Source organism: Phasianus colchicus, chromosome 16 (genome assembly GCF_987193195.1).
Source record: "Phasianus colchicus chromosome 16, bPhaCol1.hap1.1, whole genome shotgun sequence".
NCBI lineage: Eukaryota > Metazoa > Chordata > Aves > Galliformes > Phasianidae > Phasianus > Phasianus colchicus.
Genome location: NC_143451.1, coordinates 10956061 through 10972937, shown reverse-complemented (window position 1 = coordinate 10972937; position 16877 = coordinate 10956061). Strand labels below are relative to the sequence as shown.

The 16877-nt window shown below is 44.5% G+C and overlaps 1 long non-coding RNA gene across 2 annotated transcripts; it reads right to left on the bottom strand.

The window, feature by feature from the left end:
• Positions 1 to 14109: 14109 nt before the first annotated feature.
• On the bottom strand, positions 14110 to 16877 carry LOC149915763 (uncharacterized). Of its 2 annotated transcripts, none has more exons than XR_016471694.1 (3): positions 16803 to 16877; positions 14984 to 15084; positions 14110 to 14899 (listed from the first exon to the last, which is right to left on the bottom strand). It is a non-coding gene; the product is annotated as an uncharacterized LOC149915763 (long non-coding RNA). The 2 variants fall into 2 exon arrangements; XR_016471692.1 differs by lacking the exon at positions 16803 to 16877 and adding an exon at positions 16019 to 16104.

Below are 16877 nucleotides of genomic sequence, written 5' to 3'. Positions count from 1 at the left end.
AGGCTTCGGGAGGGGTGGAAGCTGGTTCCATCCCTTTTGGTTTCACAGGTGAATTGCTTCCATCTGTGCTCTCTGGGCTGGCTGTGTCCCCTCTCCAGGTGGTCAGTCATTGGTTCAGGCCACGGCTTACCAATTCCCATACAGACTGTTAAATATCTCTAGTTCTACCAAAGATACTTGGAGTCAGTGTGTATGTACAATGTTTATGCAATTCATAAATGTATGGAAAAGCAGGTAGTAGGACTCTCCATTTTCAGAGAGTATATTCTGAAAGAATATACTTGAATTTTAAACAAACAAAGCAACAAAAAGACAAAAAGATAAAACGATCTGAGACTCAGAAAGGCATTAGGTAGCAGCTTTGTGATGGGAGGAACCCAACATATTTTCAGGACAAATTCTACATGTTGTTTTAATAAATAATTAATCAGTGATTGCTACTGATATACACTTATAAAGGAACATCACTGTTGCTTTCTGCCTTTCTAACGTTTACTGCATCTTCACAGAATGATTTGTGATCTCTGGGTCTAAGGAGATATAAGTTGTTATGGGGTTTTTTGTTTGTTTGCCCGTTTTAATTTATGCCATTTATTTACCAATGCTAAAAACATTTATTTCTGTTTATTATGTTTATTAAAACCCTGATATCACATACGACCTTCCTTGTTCTCTGCTCTCTTGTTCTCTGTAGAACAGAAATAAGAATGCATATCACCTTTGTTGTTTCACTTTTCATTTGCAACAAAAAGCAAGGTTGGGCATTTCTACCACCACCTTTCTAAAATGGCCTTCAGTGCTAGCAACCCTTGACATGAACTGGTGACTTTCTGCCAAAAATGGATTGATACTGGCATACAGTTCATCACTGTGATGGTAGTCACTCAACCAATCAATTCAAACTCAGACTTTTTGTTCTTTTTTTAAGAGATAATGTTGTTTTTTTTCATATACCCAAGGCAGGATGGCTCATCTGTGCATGCTGTACCAAACTCCTGCCATTATAAGCCCTGTTTTGAGGCAATGACAGAGCAGCATATTGAGGTTACAGGCATCTCCAGTTTTTGAGTATTTGCCTAGTGTGATTATAATTCTGAAATTAACTTTGGAGCCATCATGCTGCAGAGATGGCTTTAGGATTGTCTAGCCTTTCTGGCCTTTGGAACCAGACACAAAGAGGCAACAGCTCTTGGCAACGGATCACCCCACTGATGGCTACGATCTTCAACCCAGATGTACTCAGAGCAATTGAATGGGATTATGATGAAGTTAAATTGGCAAAGGCTTGTCCTCTACTTTATTTCATCAGAAGATGAGAATGCAAACAGCCATGCCTGGCATCAACCTGCACAATAATCTGGATCTTTCACGAGTTTTTTACTCCTGCAACCTGAAAATGTTTGTTTTGCCCAGACAAATAACCCTGTCAAACTACTGATGGTGACAACCCAACAAGCTTTCTATGGCCATGTTTTCTCTGGAAGTCTTTTCTCATGTTATCCATGTTCTATAAACTTCAGTAGTCTCCATCAGGAGCTGCTCTGAGCCTCCCAACTCTTGGGCAGAGACAGCATGTCCCATGAGCTGTCTTTCTGGGGTAGAACATGCCAGCATCTCACTGCTTCAGTTCCATTACAGATGAAGTGTTGATCTGTTTTGATATCTTCATCCCCATGCTCTTTTTTTTTCTTACCCTGCAAAGCTGTGTTCTTTCAGAACCGGAACAACTGGGCATGCTGTATCTGAGAGCTTTCCTTTACGTTGGAAAATGTGCATATAGCTCTTTTGTATATCAGTGGGAGGTTGGAATACATATGTAATACCAAAGGCTTGTATTTAAAAAACTATCTGATGATTCTCGCTGCCCAGCTTTGAGGCACATGAAAGGAACACGATTTGAAGGCACGCTGTGCTCTGACAATCAGGCCAGCCAGTTACACACCCAAAGCACTTTTTGTAATCCCAGCTGAAAAATGGCAAAAAAAAAAAAAAAAAAAAAAAAAAAAAGGGAAGCAAAAACACACACACAGACTACTTGTTATCTATGTAATGTTTACAGTGGCAGTCCCCTGCTTTCCCTAATTTCTTTGCAATTTACATATAAATGAGACATTGTATCACTGGGTAGTTTTATTTCCCCAAAACATTGCCAAGTATGTTGACAAAATTTTAAGAGATTTAGATTAAATATTTGCACTAGAGCCATAGTTCATCATTCAGCTTAAGAAGGAACTGATTTAAAGATGAATGCTTGGAGAGCAGGCAGCACCACAGAGCCCAAACCCCAGACATTCCCACTGCAACTACTGCCTGAGAGCAGCAGTAACCTTTCTCCATAGCTTCCCTAAATATGAGACAGTGACAGCAGAGCTCCTCTGTGATACGGTAATCCAGGCAGGAGTCCTGCTGAGTTTTTGAAATGGAAGGAAAAACTATTGCAGTTTCATTTGATGTTTGAAAGGTCCCAGGTGAAACCTGGGCTCTGCAGTCCATGCCCAGCAACTGACTAAGGAGAAGGTAGCTTTGCCAGCTGCAGTACTAGTGGAGGCTAATTTAAAGCCATTTAGCATCTACTGCTTAGTGTTCAGCAACAAATTTTGCCATTTAGCTGCTACATAACGAACACAGGAAAAACAACTCACTGCTACGTCTCAAGGACGTCTTTGAGGTAACTTACATAAGATGAAGGAAGTTTTGTAGGACAAGATATTTTCTTTTTAACAGCTGCAGATCGAATCCTTTCATGTTCTCTCATTTGCTTGCAGCAAGGGAGGTGGGCAGGGAAAGGCTGGCAAGGGGCTGTGTTGGTGTTGGTCTGTCTATAGCAGCTGTCTCTCTCCATCTCTCTGCCCTGATCGTTTTTCCTGCTGGAATTAGTCCCCTCCATCTGACACGGGGTTGTGACTCTGCTTCACCTTCTTGAGATCACGGGCTGTGGGATCAGATCTTCCCTATGTCCACATGGGAGAGAAGCATCACCTCCAGGGCTGCTCTTCATGCACGTGGAACAGATGGAGACCATGCAAAAGAATTACAGTCTGCCGAGGACCCGGCACATCCCTACACAGACGAGTACAGTAAATCCCTGTGTAATGCTTAGTTGCAGAAGGAAGACTGTCAGATCATGCTTATGCTTTGAAGAGATCCTAAAACCAGAACACAACCAGCGGCATTTGCATTTTAGGCTTTGTTTTGATGCAGAGAATGTGCATCCAAGCAGACGGTTAGTCACCAAACCTTTCTGAGAGCTCCACAGGCAGAAGGAGGAACAAAGGAGCACGGGATCCATTAAAAGCAAATGATGGGAGAAAAGCAGTCAGTTGTGGTATTAATAAGGCATTGCTTGCCATCAAAGCTGGATTATTTCAACAGCTAATCAGCTTCTGAGCATAAAGAGACTCTGGAGCAAGTATGATTGATGGCTCAGATTCTGTTAGAGCTGTTGTAATGAGAAGGGAAATGTGTAATCCTTTTCTGTAGCATTACCCTAAAGCTCAAAGGCAGCAGGAACAAGCTCGGGCATATAGCAACTATGAGTCTGAGTAACAGCCATCTCTGCCGACCTGAGGATCCTTTTATTCTGGTAGGATCTATGGATTTTAAAAGCATGAGTAATCCTCCAAAGCAATCCCTGCCAGGCAAGAATATAACCCAGGAATGGGTGCTGAACATATAGATGCTTTCCAAATTCACACTGATCTTCTATCCATCAGTGCCTGCGTGGTTCAGAAATCCTACTCACAAACCTGCAGTAACATCACCTGCACTTATGCTGCCTAACTTCAGCCATCTGTAGCTCAAGCCTTTTTCTTTCTACTCATAAGTTTTTTCTTGTAGTCTTGAGTCACTTAAATGCTTCCCTTTCTGTGTACATAAATTTCCTGCAGGATGTCACAGAATGACAGCTATATTCAAACCAGAGGGACACAACAAAGTGTTAGAATGCACAGACAAGGCCACTAGCTGATGCATTCAGGCTGATTTATTACCTACGGTCAGATTTACACATTCAAAATTATGTTAAAACAATTTGCAGTGACACTTAGAGCTATGAAAGAGAAATCAGAGATGCTCGGCCAAATCTATGTACCATCATCTATCAGTCTGATCCCATCAGTCATCTAACTTAATTCACTGCCTTTGAAAAGGCAACTGCTAACTTAAGGTCTAAATGTCACATCTGTGTAGACTTGATACCCATGCCTCAGTGTTTGACTGGCATGGGTAAGCAACTGCATGCAAGGAGGACAGGCTTCTCCACTGCTTTTACTGCGTGACACTATCATCTTCCATCAGTTTTTCATCTGAACTAATTGTAAATAGATTAGATCAGTGTACATAACATTTAGAGGGAGTGTGAGTCTGCAAGCCACTGCAAATTAAGCAAAAATACATACCAAGATAGAAAGTGTTTTTCCAGGCAGTCTGGTGGGAAATAATGCATACACATATTAATAAATTGTGACTGTAGGCACCAAGCTATAACATGAGAGCTGGAATAGCTCAAATATTCACAGCTAAGCTTCCTGGGGCACAGAGATTCCACTCTTCGATGGAGTTTTGACAGTGAGGGAAAGGAAAGTATCTAGTTTTATACAAATGAGGGCTCTGAAGTATTTCACTGGTGTTTGTTGCTTCATTACTGTGGATAAATAGCAAATCAGGGGCCTGTCAAAATCAGGCCCCTTAAAATCCAGATTTGAACTGGTTTTACTTCTTGCACAATTATGGTTCCAGGATACCTGACAAGAAGCAGGACCCTTGTGCTCAGTGCTGTCCAGCCCCTAGGAGTTCATGGCAGACACATTATCAGATCTCAAAATATTAGATTTGATGCACAGTTACCACAGAGAGATCCAGCTGAATGCGAGGTATTGAAGATGTGCATGGCAGATCAATCCTTTCCATGAAGATTTCATTGTCTAAATAGAGATGACAAAGAAGAAAACATGGAAAACTTGTCCAAAAGGAAATGTGAGTTAGCAGCACCAGAAGGAAGACCACATTCAAAATACAGCTGCCCCTGAAGGCATGACTCCTCCATGCTTCACAGATGTCTCCACCCACACTGACAAGGCAAAGCCCGACACTTTTAAGAAGTATTTTGCTTCATATTTTTGCCAAAAACACTAGATCTGTCTGTAGAGGTAACAGGTAGAAAGGCCAACTGTTTTCAAAGGACTGGATTTGCTTGTTCTATCCAAAAGTCAAAAAGGCCAAGGTGCAAACAAATATCACCTGGATTTCTTGGCAGCACTGAAGCTAGAATATGACATTCTTAATGGAACCCCATATGCTGCATCATCCCACCAAGACCAAAATGAAGGCTCATGTTTGTTCCTTGGGTATTTGTTGCATAGGCCCCATTCCAGTCTCCATTTCCAACCCTGAGAAGGGCTCCTAGGCATGCACAAGGGAATTGTACCAAGACTTGCAAGGATAATGCTGCCATTGTGCTCTTGCTCTAGGAGAAAATACACAACACTTCACCAATGTTTTCCACCTGCTCATTATATCTTGACTAGCTCGCAGTACTGCCTTTACAGCCCTTTGGTTGCTAGAGGGAATAGCTGGAGGATGTCAAATATTAACTCAATGCTACTTAGCAGCAGTATTTGGCAAGAGCTTCAGGGTACCAAAGGAAAGCTGATCTCCATGCAGTGCACTAAGTAATATTTGCAAAGTGTGATTTTTTTTTGGTTTTGTTTTTACACATCCTGCATAGATATACAGCATTCATTTTAAAAGGATTCACTTTTTCTGGAAGATTTCCAAACACTTTTTGCTGGCTTTGTGAAGGGTCAGCCATATTGCATTGTATTGTAAGTAATCACTTTGGCCTAAAGTCCTGTGCTTAATCACAAAGCAGCAGGCAAACTGCACGGCCAGGTGAGCATTTTTAAGTAAGTGTTTCATTGAAACTAAACCACAGTCTTGGTAATGAAGCTTCATTTCCTCCCTCACTGCCCAGAGTGGTCTTGCATAGTTCTCCACCATCCCCGGATGCAAAGGCTGGGATGGACCGACTGTCCTTGGGCCTTTCAGGGATAAAGGCTGAGGAGCAAGGACTTACACCTTAGGGTTTCTGGGAAAAGCCCTGTATAATAGAGGAGAGATTTTTCTGAGTGCCTGTAAAGGAAAAGTCCTAAATTCTTCTAGATCATGAAGCGCAGGGGAAATTAGCTAGCATAAACTAATTGGACAGTGTTTGGCAACCTGAAGGCATGACGCAGTCACTTAATATCCAGAAATTTAATGTGCCACATGCAGGAGAAATCCATAGTGTAATAAAGACAGCGCTGACCTTCCTGGGCAGGTTAGCAGAGCGACTCTTGCAAGGGATGCTCAGGCCCTGTGTAACTGTGGCAGATGGGAGCTCATGATCCATGCACGTGATTCAAAAAGAGGGCACTCAGCACAGCCACTGCTCCTGTTTGGCAAATGGTCAGGAATTACACTTGATTTGATGCGGTGCTGGGGAGATAAATGTCCTCTTGCCTCTCAAGACAGCCATAGCAGATGCTGGTGTGCCAGGATCCCCAGCCCTGCGCCTCCCCGCTTGGAGCTGGGCTGAGCTATTGTGCATGGTAATGCTCTGCTGAACAGGGGCTGTCACCTTTTCAGTCACTCTGTGTGGCCCGTGGTAGGTGTGCAAGGACAGGATCTGAGGAGCTGTTCTGCTTCGTGCCAGGAAACTAATGAAATTCACTGTGTTGGAATGATATCTTGCCGAGAGCTTTTTATTTCATCAGCTTTCTGCCACTATTTCCTGTAGATAGATGAATGCTAGTTGTCATAAAAATGCTCTCAGTTTATATTATCACCTCACACACTAGCAGAAGACCTCCGTAAGCCCCCAGTTCATTTCCTTTCTGTCCCATGACTGAAGGGGACCTACACTGACATTGGACTGAATGATCTCTAGAGGTCCCTGAGCCCATAGCATTCTGTGATTCTGCAATGTGCAGCTCGTAACCTTTGGCTCCTCAGACACAACACTGTGCAGAGTTTTCTATCGTGATGCTTTATATACATGATACTTATTGAGGAAATAACTTGTCTCTTGTTTCCATACATCGTTATTGTCTGTGCATTAATGAGTGAAATTCCACTCAAGAGCAATTTTCAAATGTCCAAAAAAAACCTAAAGGTATTATTGCTCTTTAATGCAAATAGATTACTCTTAGATTGCTCTGGTAATTATTATTTGTTGTAACAATTTCAAGTTATAATCAGAATAGTAGTATCTTTCATTTATTGAGAAACCTGCACAGTACAGCAAATATTCAGCTCCTCCATCAAATGAATCCCCTTTGCCTTGCTGTAACTGTCAGTATTGCTGAATATCTGGCAACCATCTTCTTCCATAGCACCCCCTCTTTTGTGTTGTTACTTATTGAACAAGACATCCTGCACTAAGACTGCTGTGTCAGATACACCCAGGATGCTGGGTGAGTGCCAGGATGGATGTCATACTCGCTAAGATGACTAAATTATCTTGTCAGGGAACATTAAGGGATAAAGTTGAAGTCACATTTTCGGGAATGCAGGATGCTTTGTAAGGCACTTCTGCAGGGCCGCAACACCTTGTGTGTGCCTTTGTGCTTTCAGTTTGCACTTTCCTACAAGCCCACATGACCCCTGGGAAAGACGACTGCAAAGTGATGGCAGAACCAGATGCAAGCAATGGGCACAGAAGGGCTGTGTGTCTGCACAGGTGGTTGAGCCCCAAGACCAGTTTGATGGCACGGCTCAGCCCAACTCCACTTACAGTCAGCCCCAAGGAACAGATTTGGTGATCTGGAGGCTTTAAGAAGATGTCAGAGACTGTGGGAAATCTCAGAGTGCTTGCCACAGTCACATTTGTGCACTTAAATATGCAGAAGGGTTTCCCTCGCTAATAAGCGGGGGAGCTAATTTGCATATGCTGTTGGTTATGTCTTTAAAATATAATGAGGGCAAGAAAAGCAAAAGTCCTGTCTGGAATTTTAATTGAATAATTATCTGTCTCTCCTGTAACCTGCATCTGCTTTCTTCATTTGGACACTTAAGGAATCTGAACAGAGGTGGATTGGAAAGTAAGAGCTGCTTACTTCCCAGCAGCTGATAGATCCTCCCCCCAGAACTGACTGGCAGTGATTTGCAGGAGAGATCACACCCTGCTCCTTGGAAGTGATGGCGAATAACACGATGCTGTGTTATTGCCCTCCTGCAATAATGCAAGGACATGTCTAAATTGATCTCTGTTCACACCCATTGGGGAAAGTGCCTGATCCAACCCTGTAGAAGCCAGAGAAGCTGTCTGGCTGCAGACTGACACGTTCCCGGTAAAAGAATTTACGCTGTAGACATGAATGCATTTTGCTAATGGAGATTACCCTTGAACATGAGTGAAATTGCAGCATATCTGAGTGTGGGCCAGCAGGTACAGCTGTCACCAACTGAGCTGTTTGGGGGAAGTCACTCATCATACATCTCTTCAGAGCATTTTACCTGGTTACCTCTGTTAGCAGTGGTGTATTGCACTTCATTCGTGAACAGAATTAGATTTATGAGAGGTGTGCCAGAGACAAATTGGAGTCTGTACTGTCTAGCCAGGCAACAGCATCCAGCCAGCATCAGACAGCAAAATAGTTGAAAGTGTCTAGTGGATGAAAACAGCCTACCAAACCCACTCTGCAGCTTCACTAGCATATGCCATGACCCTGCCCTCATCACACAGCCCATGCTGGCACCCCCAGAGCCCTGATTTTGGGAGCACATCCCATAGCAGGCAGTGTGCAGATGGGTCTGGAGAAACGAGAGGGCTGATGGTCTCACAGAGGTGCTCAGAAGGAGTTAGCATGGCTAAGTCGGACCTAAAGACTAGCAGCTGATGAGAAAATCCCTCCTGTACTGTGGGCTCATTTCCATCCATCCTCATAGCAAAAGGAGCCTGTTGGAAAGAGTGATGGATGGAGGGCTGGGGACCGGCTGCATCTGCAGGGAGGACTGTGTGCTAAATGCTCTCTGGGAAGAGACACTGGAGAGGTGGTGTGAGTGCACACAGCTGGTGATGTGAGATTGCTGGAGGAGTTGTCTTTGAGATCATCTGAGCTTCAGATGGGTGGTTTGTCCACTCGTTATTATTCAGTGTGACAGTTGGACTTGATTTTAGTGGCCTTTTCCAACTGTAATGACTTACATGAATAGGTACATGAGATGCAAGAGAAGAGGAGGAAGTGAAGCAAAGGCGGCTCCAAGCCACCCTTGCTCCCTTTTGAGCTCTGAGCTCCAATATCTGCCATAGAAACACAGGTGACATTTTTGTTTTGAAAATCCATGGATTTTTTTTTCCATGCCATGAGTTAATACAGCATGTGGGCTCTGGGCAGGATCAGAAATGGAAGAATGTGCACTGACCTGACTCACTGCCTCTCCTCCTCACACTGAGCTTTGGGGTGTACAGTGAGCATCTCTGTGCCTGCTCTACAATGGGTTTGTCTGCCCCATCTTGCCAACACTTCATTCTGCACTGCTCACAGCAGGGAACTTGCTGATTACTCTCCCCTGATTGAGTTTGGGTAATGAAAGTCACTAAAATTGTCTTTCATGTCATATGTTGTCATATGTCTCATTAAACCATTAGGTTTGTTCGAGACCCCTTTCAAAAGAGGCCGGATGGGGAAAAAAAAAGCAATTTGCTAATATTTTTTAAACGTTTCCAGAGAAATGGCATAGCATAATTACAGCAGCTTTTGCATTATTTAACCTGCCTACACACCCCTGGGGCTTTGAAGAGAGAAAGTCAGGCAAGATCCCAAAAAGCTCTTTTGTCACATACAGATATGGGGTTATGGGGTTACTGAAGGGGGCAGAGATGTCAGAAATGCTCACAAACACAAGATTCCCTGATTTAGCTCAATGCTGTCTGGGTATAGGATGGGGGAAAATGTGTCAACATCAAAATCAGAGCAGACTGAGACCCCTCCACGGGGACACTGTATCCAGCTGTCCCCATAGAACTTCACTGCTTTCCCTAGCTCACCTTTCTCTGCACATTTTCCATCTTTCTGTGCTTCGTTTTGTAATGATGCTATTTACTATAGAAACTGCTGTAGCAATGGAAGGGAGCCTGTTTGTTAAGGAGGAAAGATGCTGCGTTGGTCTCAGTGATCCTTATGGGTCCCTTCCAACTCAGACCTGTGCTTTCCCACAGCTGGAGAGCAGCACATCAGTCTGCAATGTGACCTGCTTGGGTTGCACCTATCCGGGATGCTCAGAGCCATCCAGCATTGCTGCACAGTGACTGCGGCTGAGACCGAGCCTGGGAGCTGCATCCCAGATCTCCTCTGAGCTGAGAAGTGCTGGCTGCAGAGCAGGGATGTCAGGCTCATCCATAACCAGGAACAGCTTTCACAACCTCACTGCTGGCCCTTTGCTTTGGGAATCCCTCATTGCCAGGCACTGTGCTGAGCTGCTGCAGGAAGCCCCTGAGACTCACAGCAGTGCTCCTCTGTGCACAGAACCCCAGCAGGAAGAAGCAGGAGAGTCTTTGGAATTTAACTTTCCCTAATATCACCCCATTTACTTTATGTCAGACTGTGTTTATCTTCCACTGCTCACATTTAAATGTCAGAGTATCAGCATGTCTAAATTCCTCTTTTCACAGATGGAAACTGTCGATTTTTGAACACAAAAGGCACTGGGGAATGTGATATACATATTACCCTGGCACAGAGTTTAACCTTTAGAGCCTGTTCGTTAAGAACCTGCTTTGGGATAAAGCCAATCACTTCAATAAAATGATAATTTGCTCCTATATAGCTCCTGGATCTTAAAGAGACCCTAAGTACTTTGCAAAGGATAAAAGCAGCACGGAGTAGGATCTTAATAATATTAATTAATGTGCAAGGTAATGGAGGACTGAAAGTTTATGCTTCCTTTGTGCCCCAGGGTCTTCCTGGCACAGGTACTACATGGCAATAAACAGGAGGATGGCTTGGGCAGTGCCTGGGGGGTGGCCTGTGGCACTGCTGCTTTTCTCAAACCATGAAAATCGTGTATGTAAAAGAAAAAAAGCCCTCTGAGGGCACTTGCTGGAATTTGGCACCTCACCACCACTCTCTGGATGCTGTCCTTGCATCCGCAGTTCCTTTGGAGCCCCTCAGCTGGAGAGGCACCTCTGTGTGTCACAGGGCAGAGCCAGAAAAGGTGTGAGCAGGACAACAGTGGGGAAAGTGTTTCCATGCAGGTTTGGCCCTTGCTGCACTGCTGTGGGCTCACAGCCCTCCTTGCCAAGAAGCAAATACCAGGGATGCTTTGTCACACAGTCTCAGAGCGATTAAAAGCCAACGCTCAAAGGAACAAGGTTTCACTTGCTTGGACACGAGGTAGAAATCGATATGGATTCCTTTAATTTGGGTAATACCTCGCTTTCTTCTTTAGAAAAATGCGCCTCTCTTCTATTTCATGTTGAGAAAATCTCCCTCTTGCTTTCACTGATGGAGCCCAGGAGATATCTCCACCAATTACCTTGTTATTAGCTCTTTTAAAGGACAAAAACAAATGGGCAATTGAAGTTTGATTGCATTACAGAATAGTCTTTTTTCCCCCTCTGTTTATTTTTGTCAGCTAGGCCTAGGTAATACATTCCAGGAAATGAGACAGCAGTGCTATCTAGGGGCACGTTTAGCCCGCATAGGTCTGTGCAGGCATTTTGTCTCAGCTCTGCCAATACCCTGCAGAGCTCCATCCTCAGCCCTAGTGGCTGCCCGACTCACCCCTGCTTCCATCTCTGCCAATGCCATCACGAATCTGTACTGAGAAAATGCAATCTCTCAAGGTGTGGCAAAAGGGCTGCTCATAAGCAAGAGTGGAAATGAGGGCTGGGGTCAGTCCCAAGCTCTCTGCATTACAGTGCGCAAATAGCTTCAGAGTTTCAGCAATGTGGCTCCTATCCTGATTGCTGCTGTGTAACTGTGGGTCTCTGAAAGCCGAGGGAAAGGCTGTGTTATCACCTGTGCTGCTCCTGTATTTTATACAGGGATGCAGGGCATACCAAGGCTCCTACAGACAAGCAGGTATTTGAGGCGAGACCAGCACGATCCATCTCTTGCAGATTTGTATGCTAATCCAGCATGCTGCCTTCTCCACTGATCCCTAAAAAGCATTCCCATAACTGTTCATTGATGTCTGCATGTCACAAGGAACCGCTCAATTAAATCACAATGAAATGCTTGTTTGATACCCTTCATTAGAACAAAGCTATTTGGCAAGAAAAGGTGAAAAAATGGGTAAAATACTCTACTAATTGCATTACATTTCATCCTCGGGCACTGTAACCTCCCCCTTCCAATTACAACAACTCTGAGGGTTTGTGGGATGAATGGGACGAGTAGCAGAGAGCGTAATAGTGCTGAGGAAGCACTGAGTTGGTGGTGGAGTAGGACACGTGCCCGGGGTGGCACTGAAATGTGGCTGTCAGCACACAGAGCTCTGCCTGCACGCAGCTGCGGCCACCAGATGTGATGTAAGCTGATTTGCTGGGTAATTTTACGGCTCGTCTTTAAAATATGGCTGTTGGGCAGCGATAAGCCGACAACTTTATCTGCAAAAGAGAGTTGTTATTTATCTAGATTGATTGGATTATAAAGTCAAGACCTTTAATTAAAGAGTCCCGTAATCCAAAAGCAAAATAATACAAGTCGCTGCCCAGCAGCCAGGCTGGGTCCCCTTAAGCAGCTGGGCTCTGCTTGCTGCTGTCAGCCTGCTCCTGCAGGCAACAATTTCTGGTCGGCTCCATCCACTGACTGTTTTTAATAAGATCTATGATATTGGATTCACCAGCTCACGACCAATGTGCTCAGCTTCCTGAAGAAGTGATGGCAGCTGTTCCACCATTTCCAAGCATTTCCAGTTGGAAGTCACCCCCAAAAGAAGGATTCCCCCCTTGCTAAGTGCTTTCACGTGCAGTGCAGCTGCACCCCAACACAAATTGAAGCTCACATCAGGATTTGAAATCCGGACTTTTCACAGCAAAGCACACCATTGCCTTTCTTTTCAAATGAGAAATACAAAGAAATTTTACCCTCTGTTCCCTTTTTTTTTTTTTTGAGCAGCTGGAATATGTTTTGGAGAAAATTTCAGGCTGATTACTTAAAGTCTGTTAAAGCAATAAAGGACCTGAGAGCAGAGTATGAAAGCAGAATTCCTTAACCACTGCTGAAGCACTGCAAGCTCCCGACCGGAGGGACAGCTGTAGGCTGAGCTGGCAGGGACAGGTCAGGGCTGTGCTGCAGAGATGAGCTGCAATCTGGGCTGAGGGCAATGCAAAGAGCTCCAGCTTCCAGCAGCACTGAGCAGTGCAAAGCCCATAGAGCCTAGCTGATCCTAGCTAAAGAAATGGAGCCCCAGACCTCTTCTGCAAGATGCAGTCAGCAACTGTATATGAATCCACTGCTCCTTCTGCCGGATTGCAGTCTTTCCATCTCTCCCCTCCTTCCACTTCTCTTTCAGCCCTAAGTTTTCTTTGCTTTTCCTCACTTTTTTTTTTTTTTGTGGGTGCAGGCTCTGGCAGAGGTGGTGCTGCCTTCCAGATGTGACACAGATTATCACATTAACTCTTTCTGTGGCTGGAGATGGGGGACACTATGAATCCACAGCCTTCTCCATTTGCACCCCATAAAGGGGCTGGAGCTATGAACTTAACAGATTCAGTGGGATCTTGCAGCCATATTCTGTAGGCAATAAATCAATATACAACTTCTAAGGCCTCTTGTTATCAAATGAAAAAAAGAAACATATGCCATATTACAGATACATATATGTGCCAAGGGAAAAAAAATGCAGCATGTGTGAGATGGTGGAGCCTCGCCAGCAGCAGCGTGCCAGCTTTGGGATTGCTGCCTGTGAGCCAGGTGAGCACGGTGCTCAGGGTGATGGAGAACAGCTCTCAGCCATATGGGACACCCCAGTCCCTGTAGGTCATAGTGGCCAGAAGCTGCCTCTGTGCTCAGCCCCCACTGTGCTCCCTGCCTCCTCCAAGCCAAAAGGAGACACAGAGCCTGTGCCTATGATGAATGCAACAGCTGCACATGGGTAGCTGCCTGGCAAGGGAGGGAAGGCAAAGCATTAAAGGTTTCAAGCAAGTGATGCTACAAGGGAATCCAGGCAGAAGGACAAACCTGTCTGCCTTGGCTCGGAGAAAATCAGGTTTCCTACACTCCTGTGTGCTGCAGCAGCCACCTCCAGCCTTTCTGCTCCACGGGACTTGGAAAGGACCCACAAGCAGCACAGGCAGCAGCATTTCCATGTAAAGATCACATGCCATGTAGATCATGCACAGCAGAAGCCTCCGCTGGTGCAGCATCTGAACAAAAGGAACATGAATGCAGTGATGTTTTCCTCCCCTCCTGATGAGCCACTGCCAGGCCATTGCCAGCCCTTGGGCATCACAGGTCTGTGAGCTGCTCCAGCTTGTGGAGCAGCCTGAGCCATCCCTGGGAATTGTGAGCACCATGAGACACCTTGAATCACATGGATGGTGAGAGCTTGATTACACCTCAGTGCTGGCAATGCAAGCTGTGCAGTTTTACACTGCATTTCCTCCACTAGAGGAGAGAGATGAGATACCCTCTTGATACCTCTTTGTGGAAAACAATTCTTCAGCGCTCTTCCTGAAAATACTTATGCCATTGCTAGGAAACACTAACAAATAACTACCTTTTCATAGCTCCAAATAGACGTATTCTTGTGGGAGGCAGACTCTTTTGAAGATGAAATACTTTCAGATGTAGTCTTTTGGCTTTCAAGGAGATGGGATGGACAGCGTCTCCTGGAGTTTCTGTGCATCTGGAATTTGGCTGTATCGTGAACTTAACTGCCATACAATCCAGGGCAGAAGAGCTGACCTCTGTTCCTACAAGCACACAAAAAAGGAGGCTGCACCAACAGCTTCCAGCCCCTCAAAGATAAAGCATTCAGTAGATACAGGTCCAGATACCTTGGATGTGTTTGCACTGGGCTACAAATTGCATGGAACTGTGCTGATGGGGAAGCAGTTGGTTTCATAAAGTGACATCCTCATAGGCTGCTCACCAGCTCCTGAAATGCAAATTGCTGTTAGCAAAAAGCGCCATCATAAGCTTAGCTAACAATAAGAATGTGCATTTTTGACTTGTTCCTTGTCCTCAGTCTAGACAGATTGTTAAATGTCATTTTTTTATTTTTGTATTTCTAGTATTGCCTATGCGGCAACATGAATCAACTGGCTATAAATAAAGATGGAAATCAGAAATGTAATTCTAGCCATCAGAGGCACGAGGTTTGGGAACAACCTCGCAACGTGATTAACGAAGCAAAAATCTCACTAGTTTGAAGACAGAAGCTGATAAATATAAACGAGCTGTGTGACACACTCACATATGGAGCATCCTGGGAGTCTCCTCCTGATCCAGTGCTGCTTTGTAATCAGTAAATACAGAGTTCGTGCAATACAGTCAGGGAAGACTATTGTTCAAGCTTTTTTTTTTTATAAAGAAATTCTGCACAAGAACATATGAAATGTGATATGGGGAGCAATGCTTATTCTGGCACAGAGCTCCTGCAAAGAAAATTGGGTTTGGGGAATCAAGCAAATAGGTTTGGGACAACTGATGATGCCCTGAGAAAAGACTACCAGGTGCATTCCATGGGAGCTTCTGCTCTGCATCTTCCTGAGCGCCTCACAACCCACACATCTCATCAGAATTCCTGCCTTAAGTTTTGGCTGAGAATGGACAAAATTTGAAATGATATGAGTTTTCTTGGGCACCCCTTGAAAATGTTTGTCTCTTAGCAGTCCTTAGGAAACAGGTTTTGGCCAGAGAGCTAATGCCTAATAAGGATTTAAGGCTGCAAACTGAGTTGCTGCATCCCTACAAGAATGTTCTCCTCCTGGTGTTATTTGGCAGCACAGAGCTTTCTTTCTCCAAAATACTATGATACCGAAGGATGTAATAACAGTTTGGATTTGCTATCAAATTTCGTAAGGCTTTACCTTGCCCACGAACACCCATAAGCTGTGGACTGACTGCAGCCAGGAAAACAACATGAGGATGCAGACCTCTCCTCCAAGCATGCAGGCTCCCCCAGAGCAGAGGCAACAGCAGGAGGCGGACATAGCAGCACATCAAGCAATCAAGCTTGAGAGAGCCCATGTAACACTTTCTGTATGCCAAGGCAGAGACAGAAGAAGAAACAAAGAGTATCAGGGTCCCAGATGTGGGCAGAGGATGGGAAGAAAAGGTGCAGCAGGCAGGGTTTGGGTGGCAGGCTGAGGTCTGGAGGCATGGTGTTGAGAATCCAATGAAAAAGATAAATTGGGCATATAAAGAGTTAAAGTGCCTTTCTTGCATGCACTTGACAACCCAATTGCTAACTCCAACATGATCCAAAACCATTTTCCAATAAGTAAACTCAAGGCTTAGAAAATGCACAAACACACAAAGCAGATGAAACTTAAAAGCATTTTCCCAGGACAGATGTTGAAAAAAGTGACCTTTAAAGAAAGCTCATTTGCAGCATAAATAAATAAATAAATAAATAATCTGCTGAGTTAATACAAAAAACCCTACCTCCCAGGCAGCCTTCTGCCATGGTTTAGTATTTTTTTTTTATAATCAGCATTAGAGTTTTTTTCTTCTTTTTTTTTTTTTCTTTTTTTCTTTTTTTTTCCAATGCTGGAATAAGCAGCAGTCAAGGGCTAAAGCATCCTCTTCTTTCCACCCTCCCCCTAACGGAGCACAGCCAGACACAGTGGCTGCTCCTGGCCCTTTCCCTACCATCACTTCCATGCAGATGAAGTCTCAGCTCTCATTGGCTTCCCAGGAATACCAGGTGGAACCTCTCTCTCTCTC